This window comes from Aquarana catesbeiana, linkage group LG03 (genome assembly GCF_042186555.1).
Source record: "Aquarana catesbeiana isolate 2022-GZ linkage group LG03, ASM4218655v1, whole genome shotgun sequence".
NCBI lineage: Eukaryota > Metazoa > Chordata > Amphibia > Anura > Ranidae > Aquarana > Aquarana catesbeiana.
Genome location: NC_133326.1, coordinates 102029661 through 102048645, shown reverse-complemented (window position 1 = coordinate 102048645; position 18985 = coordinate 102029661).

Here is an 18985-nt window from a genome sequence, read left to right as displayed (position 1 = left end):
AGGGGGGGGCCGGGATCTGGGGGTCACCTTTTTAAAGGGGGCTTCCAGATTCCGATAAGCCCCCCGCCCGCAGACCCCCACAACCACCGGCCAGGGTTGTGGGGATGAGGCCCTTGTCCTCATCAACATGGGGACAAGGTGTTTTGGGGGGCTACCCCAAAGCACCCTCCCAATGTTGAGGGCATGTGGCCTGGTACGGTTCAGGAGGGAGGGGGGGCCGCACTCTCGTCCCCCCCTCTTTTCCTGCGGCCTGCCAGGTTGCGTGCTCGGATAAGGGTCTGGTATGGATTTTTGGGGGGACCCCACGCCGTTTTTTTTTTTGGCGCGGGGTTCCCCTTAAAATCCATACCAGACCTGAAGGGTCTGGTATGGAATTTAGGGGGAACCCCACGTCATTTTTTTTTTTTAAATTTTGGCCGGGGTTCCCCTTAATATCCATACCAGACCTGAAGGGCCTGGTATGGAATTTAGGGGGACCCCCACGTCATTTTTTTTTTAAATTTTGGTTCGGGGTTCCCCTTTGGGGAATTCCCATGCCGTTTTTATCAATGAACTTCTATGTGTATTGTCGGCAATGCAATAGCCGCGGGTAGTTTTAAATGAGTTTTTTCCTTCAAAATGTCATTTTGCTGTCAGACTGTTCTAAACACAGGAAACATGCGCCCCTTTACAGGCACACTATAGACACCCCCCAGGTACGAAATTTAAAGGGATATTACACTTTTATTGATTGACTTTAAGTATTATTAAAATCACTGCTCCTGAAAAAACGTCCGTTTTTAAAACTTTTTTTTGCATTGATCCATGTCCCCTGGGGCAGGACCCAGGTCCCCAAACACTTTTTATGACAATAACTTGCATATTAGCCTTTAAAATTAGCACTTTTGATTTCTCCCATAGACTTTTAAAGGGTGTTCCGCAGCATTCGAATTTGCCGCGAACACCCCAAATTGTTCGCTGTTCGGTGAACTTGCGAACAGCCAATGTTCGAGTCGAACATGAGTTCGACTCGAACTCGAAGCTCATCCCTATTTGTGACATTTTTTCTTAACTGGGTGTGAAACTACATTCAACCCTCTGAGTCATAGAGTAACAAGTGTAACCTTTTCAGACTTTTTTGACAAATTGAAGGCGTGTTAAGAAGCACACCCCAGAACCCCTCCAAGTCTTGTATTTTTGTTTTCCACATCACTGATATTTGATGAATACTTGTGAAATGCGCTGTAAACACGCTACAAGTGAGTTTACGACTCATTACCGTAGACTTCAATGGAAGGATTTGTCAAGCTTCACCACCTCCTAGACTCGACACATAGCTTCATTTTTTCTGCACAGCAAAGTAAAGTGACACAAATGCTACATGTTTTTCAAATGCAAACAGGTCTGTCTGCTGTTCATATTATCTATTGTAGGCTGCCAGGAGTTTAGGGAGCTGCAAAATCGTGCCCCAATTGCCTGTTTCTAATGCTAGTGTAAACAGGGCCTAAATGTACAAGCAGAACTTGCAAAATAAGTCTTTTCACATCTGGCAGGACATAGATAAGACTTCTTATCACTGCAAATAAAATTTACAACAAGATTTAAAAAAGTAACTTTAAAAAAGTAATTTTTTTAAAAAACAGACTATACTTCACACGCACATCCATAAAACATTATAGAAAAATAAATAAGGAACATCCCTAAAATATTTTTCCACTAACAATGCCTTAATTTTATAGTGACCAACTTCTGGCAATACTATTTTAGCTACAACACGAGGGTGCGTGTCCCACCGCACCTAAGCCAACTGGTCTTAAAACTAACTTTTATTAGCTCACAAATAAAATATTGAAAAAAGCGTGTGAAAGAATGTATCGTGTTTTTAGGGTTACCTCAAAAAAATGAAAGATGAGAGATTACCACAGTGGTTACTATCTAACCGTGGGTCTTTTTATCTTCCCTGCTTCTAATCTGAACAGGATCTCTCTGGCTGTATAGTAGAATTACCTGATCTGCTGGCTTTGTGGCAAACTGTCTATTTGCAAGAGGCTACTTTTTTTTTTTTTTTTAAATCCTCTTTATTGAAAGAAACATTTCACATTAAAAAAAGACAGATAAAGTCACATTCTGGGGACTGACATAACCAGCATTTGCATAGTCCTCAACTTTTACCATATTTATACAACAGTCCACAAAAAAGGCAAGGAGCCTGAACATCAATAAAATACCCTCCTCTACCGGAGGGACATACAAAAATATTTTCCCCTTCTTTTACCCCCATTCCCTCCCCCTCCCCCCACCATCGCACCCCCCCCCCCATCCCCCCAACCCCCTTAAACCTCATTCTCCCTCACCATTCATCCTGTGCTTCTCCCACATAACCCAATCCTTCCATATTTTCTCAAATTTTTTGGATTACTTCTTTTCTTATATATGAGCTTCTCTCTACTAACTTCCTCCTTCACTTCTTTCACCCATTCTTCGACCGTCGGGGGTTCTTTTCTCTGCCAATTCTTGGCTATAAGCTTTTTCCCTTGAAACAGGCACCTGACTATTGCGGTCTGTGTATCTCTCGCGGGCTGTTGCTCCTCCATTAGGCCTAGTAGGCAGGTCTTAGCACCCATACTCAGTGATGTCTTAAAAATACAATTTATCCTGTCCACAATATTTTTCCAATATCTATACAGTTTGGGGCAACGCCAGAACATGTGTAATAAATCTCCCCTCTCTCCTCCACACCTCTGGCACCCCGAGTCTTCCCTCCTCCCCATCCTAAACATCTTTAATGGTGTAAAATACACCCTATATATCAGATATAAATGTGATACTACCTGTGATGGAGAGAGGGAAACTCTGGGTCCAGATGACAATACATACTCCCATTGACTGTCCGACATTATCCCAACCTCATCCTCCCATTTCTTCCTATTTTTATCCTCCACTCTATCCCCCTGGATCGAGATTCTTAAACTACTGTACATATCAGAGATCAGACCTTTCGTGGAATCTGAGTCGACCAGTTTTCTCACAGAAATCATATCGCTCCATAGTGGCTCCTTACCATGAAATTGTGCGTCTAGAGCGTGCCTTACCTGCAAGTATCTGTAGAATGAACAGTTGGGGATCGCGAATTCGATCACTAGCTCCTGGAATGTTTTTAAACTTCCGGCCTTATAAAGCTGTGAGAGATAATGGATGCCCTGCCGATCCCACTCCTCAATCTTCCCCATTATTTTTACTTCATTAAGCTTGCTATTATCCCACAGTGGGGAAAACTCAGAGAAATCTACATAGCCCATTATTTTTTTGACCTTGGTCCAGCTCTTGACCATCAACTGGGTAGTGGGACATCTGGTGATAAAGGAGTCCGCCTCCAGCGCTTCTGCTATGGTGTCATGGTTAGTGTCACCTAGAAGTACGTTATTCCCTGTTACCCCTTTCCCGGGCCTATTGCACCCTCCCATATGCTGGACCTGTGATGCCAAAAAATAACATCCCGGATCCGGCACTCCCAGTCCCCCCTTCTCTGCCGGTCGCCGGAGCGTCTGCAAACCGATCCTTGCTGCACCGCCTTTCCAAATCAGCTCTCTGAATAAGCTGTCTATTTTGTTGAACCAATGTTTAGCGATCCAAACAGGTGAATTGTGTATAATATATAGGATTTGCGGCATCCAAACCATTTTTATCAGGTTACAGCGCCCGGCGACCAACAGAGGCAACCGTCCCCACACCCGACATTTCTGTTTAAGTTTTTTCATTAATGGAACTAGATTTTCTGCAATATATTGTTCCGGATCCGTTGAGATATTGATCCCCAGGTATTTCAGCTGATTGACTACCTTAATTTGTGGGGTTTGATACGGAAGGGGCTCCGTCAGAGGGTCTATAGGTAATATTGCTGACTTTTCCCAATTAATTTTTAACCCGGAGAAATGGCCGAAGTCCTCAACCATCCCCATGGCCGTCCTTAATGAATCCTGCGTGTCCCCTAGGAACAATAAAATGTCGTCCGCGTACATTGCTATTTTCTCCTCTCACCTCCTTCTTTTAAACCCCTGAACCCCCTGGGACGCCCTTATGGCCACAGCCAGTGGCTCCATTGCCAGGGCAAACAGGAGGGGTGACAAAGGGCACCCCTGCCTGGTGCCCCTTCTTAATTGGAACCATTCTGAGCATTCTCCATTGACTCTAATCTTTGCCCTTGGCTTGTCGTATAAGAGGCTCAGCCAATGAACAAAGCTGGGGCCAAACTGGAGTTCCGCCAACACTTTCCAGATATAATGCCACTCCAGGCAATCAAATGCCTTGGTGGCATCTAACGAGAGGAGTGCTCTCTTACCGCTATTCGCCGTGGGGATCTGCATATTTAGATATACTCGTCTTATGTTCGTACTTGTAGCTCTGTCCGGGATAAACCCGGTTTGATCTGTATGGATTACTCTTGAAATTATTTTCTTTAGCCTTGTTGCCAGGGCCTTTGCCAGAATCTTCACGTCCGAACATAACAGTGATATCGGTCTATATGATGCCACCTCTAACGGGTTTTTTCCCTCCTTCAGCAACATTATTATAATGGCTTCTGTCATTGACACCGGCAAATTACCGTCCTTCCCTATGCCGTTTAGTACTTCCAAAAGCATAGGGAGCAAAAACTCCCCATACTTTTTGAAAATTTCTATGGGTAAACCATCGGGACCAGGGGCCTTCTGGTTCGCCATGTCTGCCACAGCCCTTTGTAATTCCCCAAGTGTCAGAGGGGCCTCCAACATTTCCCTATCCTCTCTCGTGAGCGGTGTTAACTTAAGCTGACCAAAGAAAGCTGTCATTTCCCCCGCCATGTCTTCCTGTGCCGAGCTATATAGATTTTTAAAGTACTCCCTAAACTCTTCTAATATTTCTGGGTTAGTATTTTTTATTGTTCCCTCTCTTCCTTCTATCGCTGGTATGGAATTCGGAGGGCCATTGGCCTTTATAATCAGGGCCAGGGTCCTCCCGACACACTCCCCCTCACAGGCAAACCTTCGTTTTTGAAATAACCTTTTCCTCTCTGTCTTTTCCAGAACCATTCTACTATACTCATTTTGTCTCTCTACCCACGCCTCGTATCTGGATGGGGTTGGATCCTCAACGTACCGTTCTTCCGCTCTTCTAACCCTCTCTTTAACTTTTAGTTCTTCTATCTGTGATTTTTTCTTAGTGTGGGATATTTTTTGAATTAGGATCCCCCGGAGGAAAGCTTTCAGGGCGTCCCAAACTATCTCTAATGGAGCTGTGCCTATATTCAACTCTGCAAATTCCACCAACCTCTCCATCACAGTACCCGCGTCCTCAATAGTCTCGAGCCAAAAGGGGTTTACTTTCCAGTCACCCTTGTTAATGCCTCTCTCACCCTTTAAATCAATCAACACTGGTGAGTGGTCCGAAATCCCCCTTGGCTCGTAAACTATTTCTCCCACTATACCCAGCGATTCCTCATTACCCAACACTAGGTCTATCCTGGACAGGGTGGCATGTGTCCTGGAGTGGCAGGAATATTGTCTCACCCCAGGGTGCCTCTCTCTCCAGATGTCCACCAATCCCACTTCCTCACAATACTGTAGAAGCGGACTCTTAGGTTTCCCCCTACCCAGCTTTTTTAAAGGGAACCTATCTACTTCATTATTCATGGTCATGTTGAAATTCCCGACCGCTACTACCGGGACCCCTGGGAGGCTCGCCATAAATTCAGTTAGGTCATCCAAAACCTCCCTCCCAAAAGGGGGAGGGATATAGATGTTAGCTAATATACATTTCCTATTCTCAATTGTGCAATAGAGAAAAATATACCGGCCTGCTACGTCCACCTTACTATGGCTGCAGGAGAAAGCTATCCCTGATTTTATCAAAACACTCACACCCCTTGAATACGGAGTGTGAGTGGAATGAAACTGCATATGAAATTTTTTATGATCCATTATCTTAATTGATTCCTTATCCAGGTGCGTCTCCTGCAGACATAGTATCTGAACCTTCCCCTTATCTACCATAGAGAGGATCATCTGCCTTTTCAGATTATCTTTAACCCCCCGAACGTTCCAGGAACATATAATGAGCTTCTTTTTTAATTTCCGAGTACTATCTAAGCCACCACTACCATACATCTGTGAGTCCTATCTCTTTGTGTCCCTTAGCAAAGTTAAACCACCTCTTTATGTGACTCCTATAATATTTGTGAGATGAACTTCCCCTTACTTCAGAATCAACCTTCCCCCCTCCCCACCACACACTCATACACATATTCCTGAAGGCCCAACACCCTCAAATTCTCTCTACGTAATCTGTTTTCCATACTGTCCATTTTTTGCATGCATTCGTTAAGTTGTTTTTTCATAAGTAAGACTTCCTGTCTTAAAGGGGAGACATCATCCTCCATCTGGCTGATCCTGTCTTCCAAAACAGCTGTCCGAGTGCAGACCACCTGCACATCACTTTTACCGACAGTAAATCACTTTTAAAACTTTCCATTTGTGCTGATAGAACAGTAATAGATACCTTACAACTATTCACAGCTAGGAAGATGTCTCTCAGTGATGGTTCCTTCTCAGCCATTAATGCTATTCCACCATCTCCCATTTCCGTGGTTAAGCTAGGATCCCCCTCCACCATACCGTTCACCCCCAGATCCAATGGGGCGTTTACCGCTGCACCCCCCATAGGGGCAAGGCTTCTCCTTCCAGGCTGGCTGGTTTGATGCTGGGTCCCCCCTATGTGGTTGCTCTTTTTAGGTGTCGTGCTTGCATGCTGGTTTGGAGTGTGAGCAAATCGCTCCAGTTTGGCAGCTACTTGACTTCCTTTTTCTTTGGGATTACACTGTGCTAGGGCCCCTGCACCCTCCTGTGCTGATGTCTCCTCCAGCCCCTTTTTTCTGGTCATGGTGAACCCGTTATGTACTGTGTGTACCTATAAATATATATCCCTCAGCAAGGACTACTGCAGCCTCTCTCCTCCAATGGCTGTATAATTCTAAGTGTCCCGTATCAGTGCAGGGGTTCCAGTTGCTATTTAAATTGTTTCACAGCTTTGCAACAGTCCTCCTATATACTTCAACACTCGCTGCTGCGAGTCACTCACCCCTCCGGTTTAAGGCTGCTACAGCATGAGTCGGGTCGGCTCCACACACACGGCTACCCCCGCAACTCCCGCTCGATCCCGGGTAGGCGCGCTCCCCTCTCTCTCACACAGGCGGCGCGTCACTGTCAATCCTCCCGGGAGAGCTCCGAGTGCGAGGTTTCTCTTGCGGCTGACACCGATCCTCCTTCCCTCCTTACGCAGCATCCGTCTCTCAAAAAAAAACTGGCAGGCACCACGAGGACAAGCCAACAGCATCTCCCACTCCGCTTTACCGCGAAGCTCACAGCATGAGAGCGGGGATAGAGCAGGTACTGGGTCCGGCTACGTCTCTCTCCCTCACCTCAACATCCGGTCACGCCCCCGACCGCCAAGAGGCTACTTTAATACCCTACCTGTCAATATGATAGATAACCTGACAGATGCCCATAAGCTGTTTAAAATAAAAGATCTTTCAACAGTTCTACAGCTCAGCTCAGCTCAGATAATTGTATCATTAGTTCTATCTGTAGTATCTGCTTAGTATCCAATCTACAGCTCTGCTCCAGCCAATCTATCAGTAGTACTACAATTGCTACCTTGTCGTAGATAATATGCCCTCTCTATAGACCACCATTCATCTCTCATCAAACTGAGGTGCTATACCCCCACTGAAGCCATGTATACCCAAAACCAAAAAAACTCCCCACTCCTGAAAGCCCAAAAAACCTACATGTTTCACTTTAAAGAAAGCTTTGTCAGGGTTAAAGTGCGAAATATAAGGGAAAAGGAGTGCATAGTGCTTAAAAATAGTGTGGGATGTGAAAAATTATGCCCACATGGCAAGTCTTGAAATAGACCCTGCACTTTGGGCAGATCCTATTTCCACCCTGCTTGTGGTTTTGATAATTCTTGATCATTTCAGTTGGTCTGCAGGAATCCTTACCTTTATCTGGGATCCTTACATGTATAATGTGTAATATATTAGGTTTCAAAAGGAATAATAGAAGTTAATAAAGCAGGGTTGAATTACACATGCAGTCTAGGCAAGTGTTTAATTCCTGATAAGCCTGAAAGAGTAAAGCAGCCCATAGTGTTCTATAGTGTTCTGCTGGCAGGGGGCCTTCTATGCCGGCAGAACACAATGATCCCTGCTGGCTGCTATAGCTGCTATCAGTGATTGTATGAAATATTTTAGGCTGGTTGTACTGCATTGAATCAATGGATCAACTTCAGTACAACCATCCTGCCCATAGATGGATCGAATCTCGGCCCATCCCTGCTGAACCGGCTGAGGTTTGATCCATGCCCGCCAGGTTAAAGAGGTTGTATACCCTCCTGTATGATTTGTACCCATAGGCGAACCTAGAAAAAGGCTTACTTATAGGTACTGTAAATATTTGCTAAACGTGTGCTGTTTAGGCGATATTTACTGTATACTGCGCCGATGATGTTATCGGCGTATGCGCTTTGAGGGAACGGCCGCTCTTGCCGTTTCCTGAGGAGCGTGTGCTGTGACCAGCGGCTCCTGCGTGCATGCGCAGGCGTGACGTCACACAGCTCCGTGGCCCCGGAAGGAAGACGGGCGAAGATGGATGCAGCCTGCAGCGGGGACGACGTGGGCTTCGTTTGCAGGTAAGTATCCCATAATGTGCTAGTATGCGATGCATACTAGCACATTATGCCTTTACTTTGCAGGGAAGAAAAAAGGGGAAACAAACACCTGAGTTTACTTCCTCTTTAAGGAGTGCAGTGGAGTTGCTTGACACTGATTAGCATTCTAGCTTTGTCTCACCAGGATCTCAAGGATTAATATAGAACACTAAGACCCCTTTCACAATGGGGCGGTGTTCAGGCGCTTTAGAGCTGAAAATAGCCTCTGCTAAGCGCCTGAAAACCGCCTACCATTCATTCAAGTGTGACTCGTGCAGGATGTTCCGAAAAGTCCTGCAAGCAGCTTCATTGGAGCGGTTTGGGAGCGCTGTATTTAGCACCCCCAAAACACCCTGCCCATTGGAATGGATGGGCAGCACTTCTGAAGTGCCTGAAAAGCCCCTATGCAGGGTACTCACATGGTACAGGTGCTTCAGTGCACCACTCTGTGACAAGCATAAAAATGTTGAGATTGTGTGTCCCCTCACTCTAGACAGACAGCTGCTGACTCCTACACTGGCCTGTTCCCTCCCCCACGCGTATCGACACAGGGATATGACGTGTTTTCCTCAGGGGGATAGGAAGACACGTCATATCCCTGAATCCATGGAGGAATTGTGGATGAAATTTGGTTCTTGATTTTCACAAGCACTATAGCACTTTATCATTACAGCAAGATTTAACGCATGTTATATGGACTTTAATGCAATTTTTGTTTTGTTTTGTTGTATTAATTGATTATGCCACTTAGCACTTTGGTACCTTATTTTATATTGATTTGATTGATTTATGTCTCATTATTGATTTTTTTGTACTATATTTAGCACAGTTAATACTGTTCATTTCTATTTGGTAATGCAAATTGACTCTAGCTTAGCGTGGTATTTTCATATATTGAAATTGTTTAGCACGGATGTATAGGACGTGATTTGGTAGCTCGCAAGATTTTCAGTTTATACATTTGTCCACAATTAATTGCTGCCAGCACCAAAAAGTGTTTTCACCTCACTTTTAAGAATCATAAACCTCCATAATAGTGCAGCGCAACTCATTTGTAAACAAAGTGCAAGTGCAAAATTATCTAATATTACATACTATATCTCATACTACTTAATATATCCACTTAAGCCATACATCAGTGTAAAATGTCAATGAGATTATAAAAAAAAGTAGCTCTGAAATTCAAAATGCGCAAACATTTTCACAAATAAATCTATCAAAAACATCCATAGATCATCATCTTCCACCATTGTGCATATAACACAATATGATGTAAAAACTGTACATCAAGTGCCCATGCAATCCTCCACCTGTACTCACTGGCCACTCACCTCACATTATGACTGTTTTACCAGCTAGTCATAACAAGCTACTCCCCTTAAGAATGTAATCAGATCTGCATGATGTATTATCCTTGCTTTACTCGGCTCTCCCCTTGATAGGTGTATTCGCAGTATAGCGGTAATATAAAACAGAAGATGCAACATCTAGTGCTATCTGTCTAAAAATAGTTTATTTCTTCTAAAACGTATGAATCACACTCACATAAAAGGCACTGAAGCCGTACCAGCTGGTATCAACTCAAACATATACAATGGCTTACCGCTATGTAGCTAGAAATGGCCGCGGGGTGACATCATATCAGCTTCTTATCCCCATATGCGTTGCGTCCTGGGTGTGGACTTCATCAGTGGGGATTACTACTAGTGGCTATAGGAGCTGCTAGTGAGAATCGCAAGTGGATCTGGCAGGCTGGTTGTACCCAAGTTAATCAATCGATCAATCAACTTGGTAAATTTAGCCTGCCCACACACGGTTCGAATTTTAGACAGTGTTCTGTCAAAAGAGCCAATCTCCAATTACGTCACCCTAATCCAGCAGCAGTAATTGCAGATTTTGACGACTTGGCTGTTTTCACAGAACACAAGCAGCGTATAAAAACTATGGTACACGACGAGAACACCGGCTAAGGAGTAAAGAAGTTGTCGCCGCCTTGGAGGCGGCTATGTTGTTGGTTACTAGCAGGTGGACTAACAATGTCCACTCATTATATCGTGTATTGTAGTGTATACGGTGTCGGTATTCTGTGAAAACAGCCAAGTTGTCAAAATCTTCCATTACTGCTACTAGAGAGTCACTGTAAGTGACGTGTTGGCTCTTTTGACAGACACTCGTCAGAAACTCCAACCATGTCACTTCCGGTTTATTTAAACCATCAGTAATTGGATATTTTGACAAATTACTGCTTGGACACAACACCGGCAACCGAATACAGTCCGGTACAGAAAGATTTGGCTGTTTTGACAGCACAGCGGCTAATGAGGACAAAGTTGTCACCTCCTCGGAGGCAGCCATTTTGTTGGCTGGTATCAGAGCAAAGTAACAATCTCTGCTCATAACATTGTGTACCGGACTGTACTCGGTTGCCGGTGTTGTGTCCAAACAGCAGTTCATCAAAATCTCCAATTACTGATGGTTTAAAGAAACCGGAAGTTAAGTAGTTGGAGTTTCTGACGAGTTGGCTATTTTGACAGAACACCGGCCTTAGTAAACTAAAAGCAAGGGAAATATGGCTTCATGTGGTTCCACATTATTTCCACAGACAGCCTCCTATGTAAACAAGCTGAACAAAGACATTTTCAACAAAGACATAGTGTGCCTTCTGTGTGGCTCCTGTGTGGCTCTGTCCTGGAACCAATTCTGTTTAACTTGATCATAAAGTATATGTAGTTCAATCTCAGTGTTTGCTGATGATAAACTTTGTTTACTTAGCTACATGATAAGCAGGGAAATAACTTCACAGCATTATACAGCAAATTCCCAAGAAGACCTAGTTAAAATACTAGTTTATTTTTCCTAATTAAAAATAGATGGGTGCTCATCTATATGGCAGGTGACGTTTAAGGATGGGTTCACACTGGTGCGAACACAGACATTGCATGTGATTTGCACCGCATTACTGTGCAGATCACATGCGATGTGATTGAATCACGCTGGTTCCTGCATGGCATATGTGTGAACCCAGCCTAATACTGAAAAATATAGCAGCTAAAATATGCATGCAAGTAAGGCCATACACAATTCAAACTGTTAACCACTTGACCACTGAGCACTTAAACCCCCTTAATAACCAGACCAATTTTCAGCTTTTGGTGCTCTCACATTTTGAATGACAATTACTCAGTCATGCAACACTGTATCTATATGAATTTTTTGTCCTTTTTTTCACACAAATAGAGCTTTCTTTTGGTGGTATGTAATCACCACTGGGTTCTTTATTTTTTGCGCTATAAAAGAAAAAAGACAGAAAAATCTGTAAAAAAATTAATTTTTCTTCGTTTCTGTTATAAAATTTTGAAAATTAGTAATTTTTCTTCATATATTTTGGCCAAAATTTATACCGCTACATATCTTTGGTAAAAATAACCCAAATTAGTGTATATTATTTGGTCTTTGTGAAAGTTATAGCGTCCACAAGCTATGGTGCCAATATCTGAAAATTGATCACACCTGAAATACTGACGGCCTATCTCATTTCTTGAGACCCTAACATGCCAAAAAAGTACAAATACCCCCCAAATGACCCCTTTTTGGAAAGAAGACATTCCAATGTATTTAGAAAGATGCATGGTGAGTTTTTTGAAGTTGTCATTTTTTCCCACAATTCTTTGCAAAATCAAGTTTTTTTTCTTCTTTTTTTTTTTTTTCACAAAATTGTCATATTAGCAGGTTATTTCTCACACACAGCATATGCATACCACAAATTACACCCCAAAACACATTCTGCTATTACTCCTGAGTATGGCAATACCACATGTGTGAGACTTTTACACAGCGTGGCCACATACAGAGGCCCAACATGCAGGGGAGCACCTTCAGGCATTCTGGAGCACCCATGCCAGTTCTGACATTTCTCTCCTACATGTAAAAATCATCATTTATTTGCTAGAAAATTACATAGAACCCCAAAACATTATATATGTTTTTTTAGCAAGGACCCTAGAGAATACAATAGCGGTCATTGCAACTTTTTATCTCGCACGATATTTGCGCAGCAATTTTTCGAACGCGTTTTTTTTGGAAAAAAAAAGTTTTTTGCTTTAAAAAAAAACAAAACAGTAATGTTAGCCCAATGTTTTTGCATAATATGATAGATGAAGTTATGCCGAGTAAATAGATACCTAACATGTCACCTTTCAAAATTGCACACGCTTGTGGAATGGCGCCAAACTTCGCCACTTAAAAATCCCCATAGGCAACGCTTTAAAATTTTTTACTGGTTACAAATTTTGAGTTACAGAGGAGGTCTAGTGCCAAAATTATTGCTCTCGCTCTACCGATCGCAGCGATACCTCACATGTGTGGTTTGAACACCGGTTTCATATGTGGGCGGGACTTACGTATGCGTTCGCTTCTGCATGCGAGCACACGGACAGGGGCGCTTTAAAAAAAAATTTATTTTTTTATTGTTCATTTTACTTTATTTATTTTAGTTTGACACTTTTTTCCAAAAAAAAAAAAAATTTTTGATCACTTTTATTCCTATTACAAGGAATGTAAACATCCCTTGTAATAGGAATATGGCATGACAGGTCCTCTTTACAGTGAGATATGGGGTCAATAAGACCCCAAATCTCACCTCTAGGCTGTGCCTGAAATTAAAAAAAAAAAAAAGATCCTGGCTTCGATCGTAGCGGTGAGTCGGTAGAAGCACCGGAGGGTGGCGGGAGGGGGGGACGTCCCCTCTCGCCTCCCGTAAGAACGATCAAGCAGTGTAACAGCCGCTATGATCGTTCTTATGGTGTAGGGAATCACCGGCTGAAAAAGATGATATCTGAATGATGCCTGTAGCTGCACCCATCATTCAGATATCCCCGCACAAAGTCAAGGACATCGTATGACGGAAGGCCGGAAGTGGTTAAAACGCTTTTTTTTTTTTAACACAAAGTTGTCCATTTATACAATATTTCTAACACATAGCATGTACATATCAAAAATGACACCCCAAAATAGATTCTCCTACTCCTCCTGAGTACGGCGATACCACATGTGTGAGACTTCCACAGCCTGGCCACATACAGAGGCTGGGTATGGCTGAGCATGGCCGGGTATGGCTGAGCATGGCCGGGTATGGCTGAGCATGGCCGAGTATGGCTGAGCATGGCTGGGTATTGCAGAGTATCGCCAAGTATGACTGGGTATCGCCGAGTATGACTGGGTATGGCAGAGTATGACTGGGTATGGCAGAGTATGGCTGGGTATGGCAGAGTATGGCTGGGTATCACCGAGTATTGCAGAGTATGGCTGGGTATTGCGGGGTATTGCAGAGTATTGCGGGTTATGGCAGAGTATTGCAGATTTTTGCGGGGTATTGCAGAGCATGGCTGGGTATGGCAGAGTATGGCAGAGTATGGCTGGGTATCACTGAGTATTGCAGAGTATGGCTGGGTATCACTGAGTATTGCAGAGTATGGCTGGGTATCACTGAGTATTGCAGAGTATGGCTGGGTATCACTGAGTATGGCTGGGTATTGCGGGGTATGGCAGAGTATTGCGGGATATTGCGGGGTATTGCAGGGTATGGCAGAGTATTGCGGGGTATTGCGGGGTATGGCAGAGTATTGCGGGGTATTCCAGGGTATGGCAGAGTATTGCGGGGTATTCCGGGGTATGGCAGAGTATTGCGGGGTATTCCAGGGTATGGCAGAGTATTGCGGGGTATTCCAGGGTATGGCAGAGTATTACGGGGTATTCCAGGGTATGGCAGAGTATTGCGGGGTATTCCAGGGTATGGCAGAGTATTGTGGGGTATTCCAGGGTATGGCAGAGTATTGCGGGGTATTCCAGGGTATGGCAGAGTATTGCGGAGTATGGCGGGGTATTGCAGGGTATGGCAGAGTATTGCGGGGTATTGCAAGGTATGGCAGAGTATTGCAGGGGTATTGCAGGGGTATTGCAGGGTATGGCAGAGTATTGCAGGGGTATTGTGGGGCATACCAGAGTACTGTGGGGCATTGCAGAGGGCATTGCAGAGCATTGCAGGGCATGCAGAGTAGTGGGGATGGCTGAGCATGGATGGATGGATGGCTGGCTGGATGTCTCTGTGAAGCGCTGTGGGCACTACACATGCAGCCCACAACGCTGCAGCCATCCATCCAGCCCCCTCTCCGCTCACAGTGTACCGATCGGTACACAGAGGGGAGGAGAGGAATCGGCGTCATCAGATGACGCCGGTTTGTTTACATGTGATCGCTCCGTCATTTGACGGAGCGATCACATGGTAAACGGCCGCGATCAGCGACCATTTACCGGGATCTGTGATGCAAAGGACCCGGCGGTCACGGATGCTCTCGAGTGCGCGCCCTAGGGGGCGCGCGAGAGCAGAATTCTGGGAGGGCGTCCAGGGTCGTTGACCACGCCCCCTAAAACGTCACAGTCCCAGCATGCCCAGGAACTGTGATGGCATAAGGGGGCAGGGTCTCCGGCTATATAAGTCACATCGGAGCGCTCAGAGAGCATTCCAGCCAGAGAGACCGTCATGTCAACATCGGAAGAAGAGAAGAAGCCAAGAAGCCCAGAAGCCCAGAAGCCCAGAAGTCCGGGCCTCCGCTGGCAAAAGAGCAGCATGAAGACAGCAGAGGAGCCAGCAGAAGAACTGGAACACCGGGAGAAGAGGCCAGAGAGAGCGGAGAAGAACCAACCGGACGCCGGGAGAAGAGGAACCGGAGGGACCCCCGAAGTCGGAAGAAGACCCCCGAAGCCGGAAGAAGACCCCCCCGGAGCTGTCTAATAAATTACTTTAAAAACCTGTATAGTGTGTTTTATTATTGACACTTTTTCCCTAGGTAAATGGGTAGGGGTACCATGTACCCCATACTCATTCACATAGGGTGGGGGGCCGGGATCTGGGGGCCCTCTTATTATACGGGGCTCCCGGATTCCGATAAGCCCCCTCCCGCAGACCCCGACAACCAACGGCCAGGGTTGTTGGGATGAGGCCCTTGTCCTCATCAACATGGGGACAAGGTGCTTTGTGGTGGGGGGGCCCCGCTGGGTGCCCCCTCCCCCAAAGCACACACCCCCCCATGTTGAGGGCATGCGGCCTGGCACGGTTCAGGAGGGGGGGCGCTTGCTCGTCCCCACCCCCTTTCCTGACCGACCGGGCTGCGTGCTCGGATCGGGGTCTGGTATGGATTCTAGGAGCGACCCCACGCCATTTTTGCGGCATAGGGGGTTCCCTTTAAAATTCATACCAGACCTAAGGGCCTGGTATGCCCCGCAATAGGAAAATTTGTTTTTCCTATTGCAGCGAGCGCAAGATGCAATACCCTGCCCTTGCGTCGTATCTGGTCCGTCGGACCAGCATACAGACAAACGGGCTTTCCGTTGGACCAGCATACAGACGAACGGGCTTTCCGTCAGGAACCGAGTCCGACGGAAAGATTCAAAACATGTTTCAAATCTAGGTCCGGCGGACTTTTAGGAAAAAAAGTCCGCCGAAGCCTACACACGATAGTCCGCTCGTGTGTACGCGCCATAAGGGGTAAACGGGATACATCATTTATACAATAGTCACGTACTCTTCCCACTTGGTGGTGGCCTCACGAGTCAAACAACCTTTGCTGATGGTAGAGATTCTTTACACATCTACAAATTATTTTGATATAGAAGAGGAGGATATTTTTGTTATTTTACCCTTTTTTTTTATTTTTCACATTGAACTTTTTCTTTTACACATTGGACTTTTTTGTTATAACAATTTATATATGAGATAATCGTTTTTTGGTTCACTTATAAGGCACTTTTTCACTTGCTAGCATGACTCCTTTTAGTATAATAATTGTTTCACTGTGTATAGTATCTCATGGTGCAGTTGCTGCTCTAATTCAAATTTATTTATGCCATGGAATTTTTTGATAGCACAGTTTCCTTTTTGTTATTTATGAGCATGGACATCTGCAAGGGGGGGGGTCAAGTGCCCCCCCCCCCCTTAGAATCAGCAAGGTGCCCGCACACTAGGGCCGGTACAAAGTATGGTCGGAAGGTGCACCTGCCCAGGGCGGAGCTTCTCTGTGTAGAGGCAGGGGGCACATTTGAAGCTCCAACAGCTCTCTTCTCCCTGTTTTTCTACAGAGCCCAAAAGACAAGTGCAGGAAAGTAAAGTGTGCAAATATGATAAGAAAACATTCACTTCACAGGAGCTCAGCCTTATTTATTGTTGGGCTGACTCACAGATCTCCATCTCAGCTGTCACAGGCTGCCCTATCGATGTTATCATCTGCTATCAGAAAACTGCATGTGAAATGTATTTCCAATTGCTGGACCTGTCAGCATAGACTGTGTATCACCTTGCACTGTCATCCTGGTTGGACAGAAGGCTGAACCTCCTGTTATCATGTGAAGGGATTAACACTTTACTTCCCTGCATGCTTTTGCTTGACCCCGCTTATGCCACGTACACACGATCGGAAATTCCGCCAGCAAAACTCCGATGAGAGCTTTTTGTCGGAAAATGCAACCATGTGTATGCTCCATCGTTCTTTTGCTGGCGGAATTCCAGCCAGCAAAAGATTGAGAGCATGTTCTCTTTTTTTCGGTCGGGAAAAGTTCCTATCCGAAAATGCGATCGCCTGTACAAATTCTGACGCGCAAATTTCCTATGCATGCTCTGAAACAATTGGACGCATGCTCGGAAGCATTGAACTTCATTTTCTCCTCGAAGCGTTGTGCGTCACCGCGTTCTTGACGGTCGAAAGTTTAGAGAACTTTTGTGTGACCGTGTGTATCCAAGGCAAGCTTGAGCGGAATTCCGGCAGAAAAACCATCCAAGTTTTTTCCGACGGAAAATCAGCTCGTGTGTACGGGGCATTAGGGCTCCTTCACATGTGTGGAAGAGACTGTTGCTCCTCTGAAAAGATCCTTACTTGGATTGCTTTTCAGAGCTGTTTGAGAGGTGGTGAGGAGCAGAGGAGGCAATATGTTGCCTCCTCACCACCTGATTTAACCCAATAATTGCCATACGTTGGCCACATTGAACTACGTTATTCTTTTTCACAGCCCCACCCACTGAAAGCAACATGCTGTTTAACCAGTTCTATCAGTGCTGCCAATAAGTGGCACCTATTAGTGCCCATCAGTGCCCCCTATTAGTGCCCATCAGTGCCACCTCATCAGTGCAGCCTATCAGTGCCACCTCATCAGTGCAGCCTATCAGTGCCAGCTCATCAGTGCAGCTTGTCAGTGCCCATCAGTGCAGCCTCATCACTGCACATCATTGAAGGAGAAAAACTACTTATTTGCAAAATTTTATATTAGAAGCTGAGCAGATTTTTTTTTATCAGTCTTTTTTGTTTGTTTAGCAAAAAATAAAAAAAAAACAGTGGTGAGTAAATACTACCAAAAGAAAGCTTTATCTGTGTGAAAAAAAATGATAAAAATTTAATTTGGGTACAGTGCTGCATGACCACGCAATTTTCATTTAAAGTGTGACAGCGCTGAAAGCTGAAAATTGGCCTGGGCTGGATGGGGATGAAAGTGCCCTGTAGGCAAGTGGTTAAGCACAGCAACATAGCATAAAGATGTTATTGTGCCCATATAGCTGCTGATGTGCCCATATAGATGCACAATAGCAGCTATATGGGCACAACAGCATTTATAAGGGCACAATAGCAGCTATATGGGCACAACAGCATAAAGATGCTATTGTGCCCATATAGAACTTAAAATCTCCACTGGCTTAAGCCATAGCTGCCAACATTGAAAAAAAATTTTTAGGGACACTTTTTGGGCTGTAGGCGGAGTCTTATTATAATTAGGGGGCGGAGCATGCGTTTGTAGGCATGTCACAGGGGGAAAGTAAAAATGCAGCGTGCTTTGCGTGCCATGGCCAGCGATGGGCGTGGTTTACGCAAAATAGTACGTGTGTCTCAAGTGGGCGTGGCTAAAAGGGGGTGTGGTTAGAGTCTGAGATGAATGAGGGCTGGAGAGGGAAAGGGGGGGAGAGGGATGGAGGGACAGCAGGCCCAGATCCTACACAACAATGGAAATATGTGTATTCTAGAAAGTTTAACAATCAGCAGATAAAGATACTCCAAACACCTGGTGTTAGCACTTCAATCATCCCGGCAACATGGTTGTTATGGTGTCAGGATGATTGAAGTGCATTATTTCTATTATTACTTTGTAATATAAAATGAAATAATTGTCCTTGCATCAGGTGCCCCCAGCAGAGCCCCCCTTACATCAGATGTCCCAGCAGAGTCCGTCC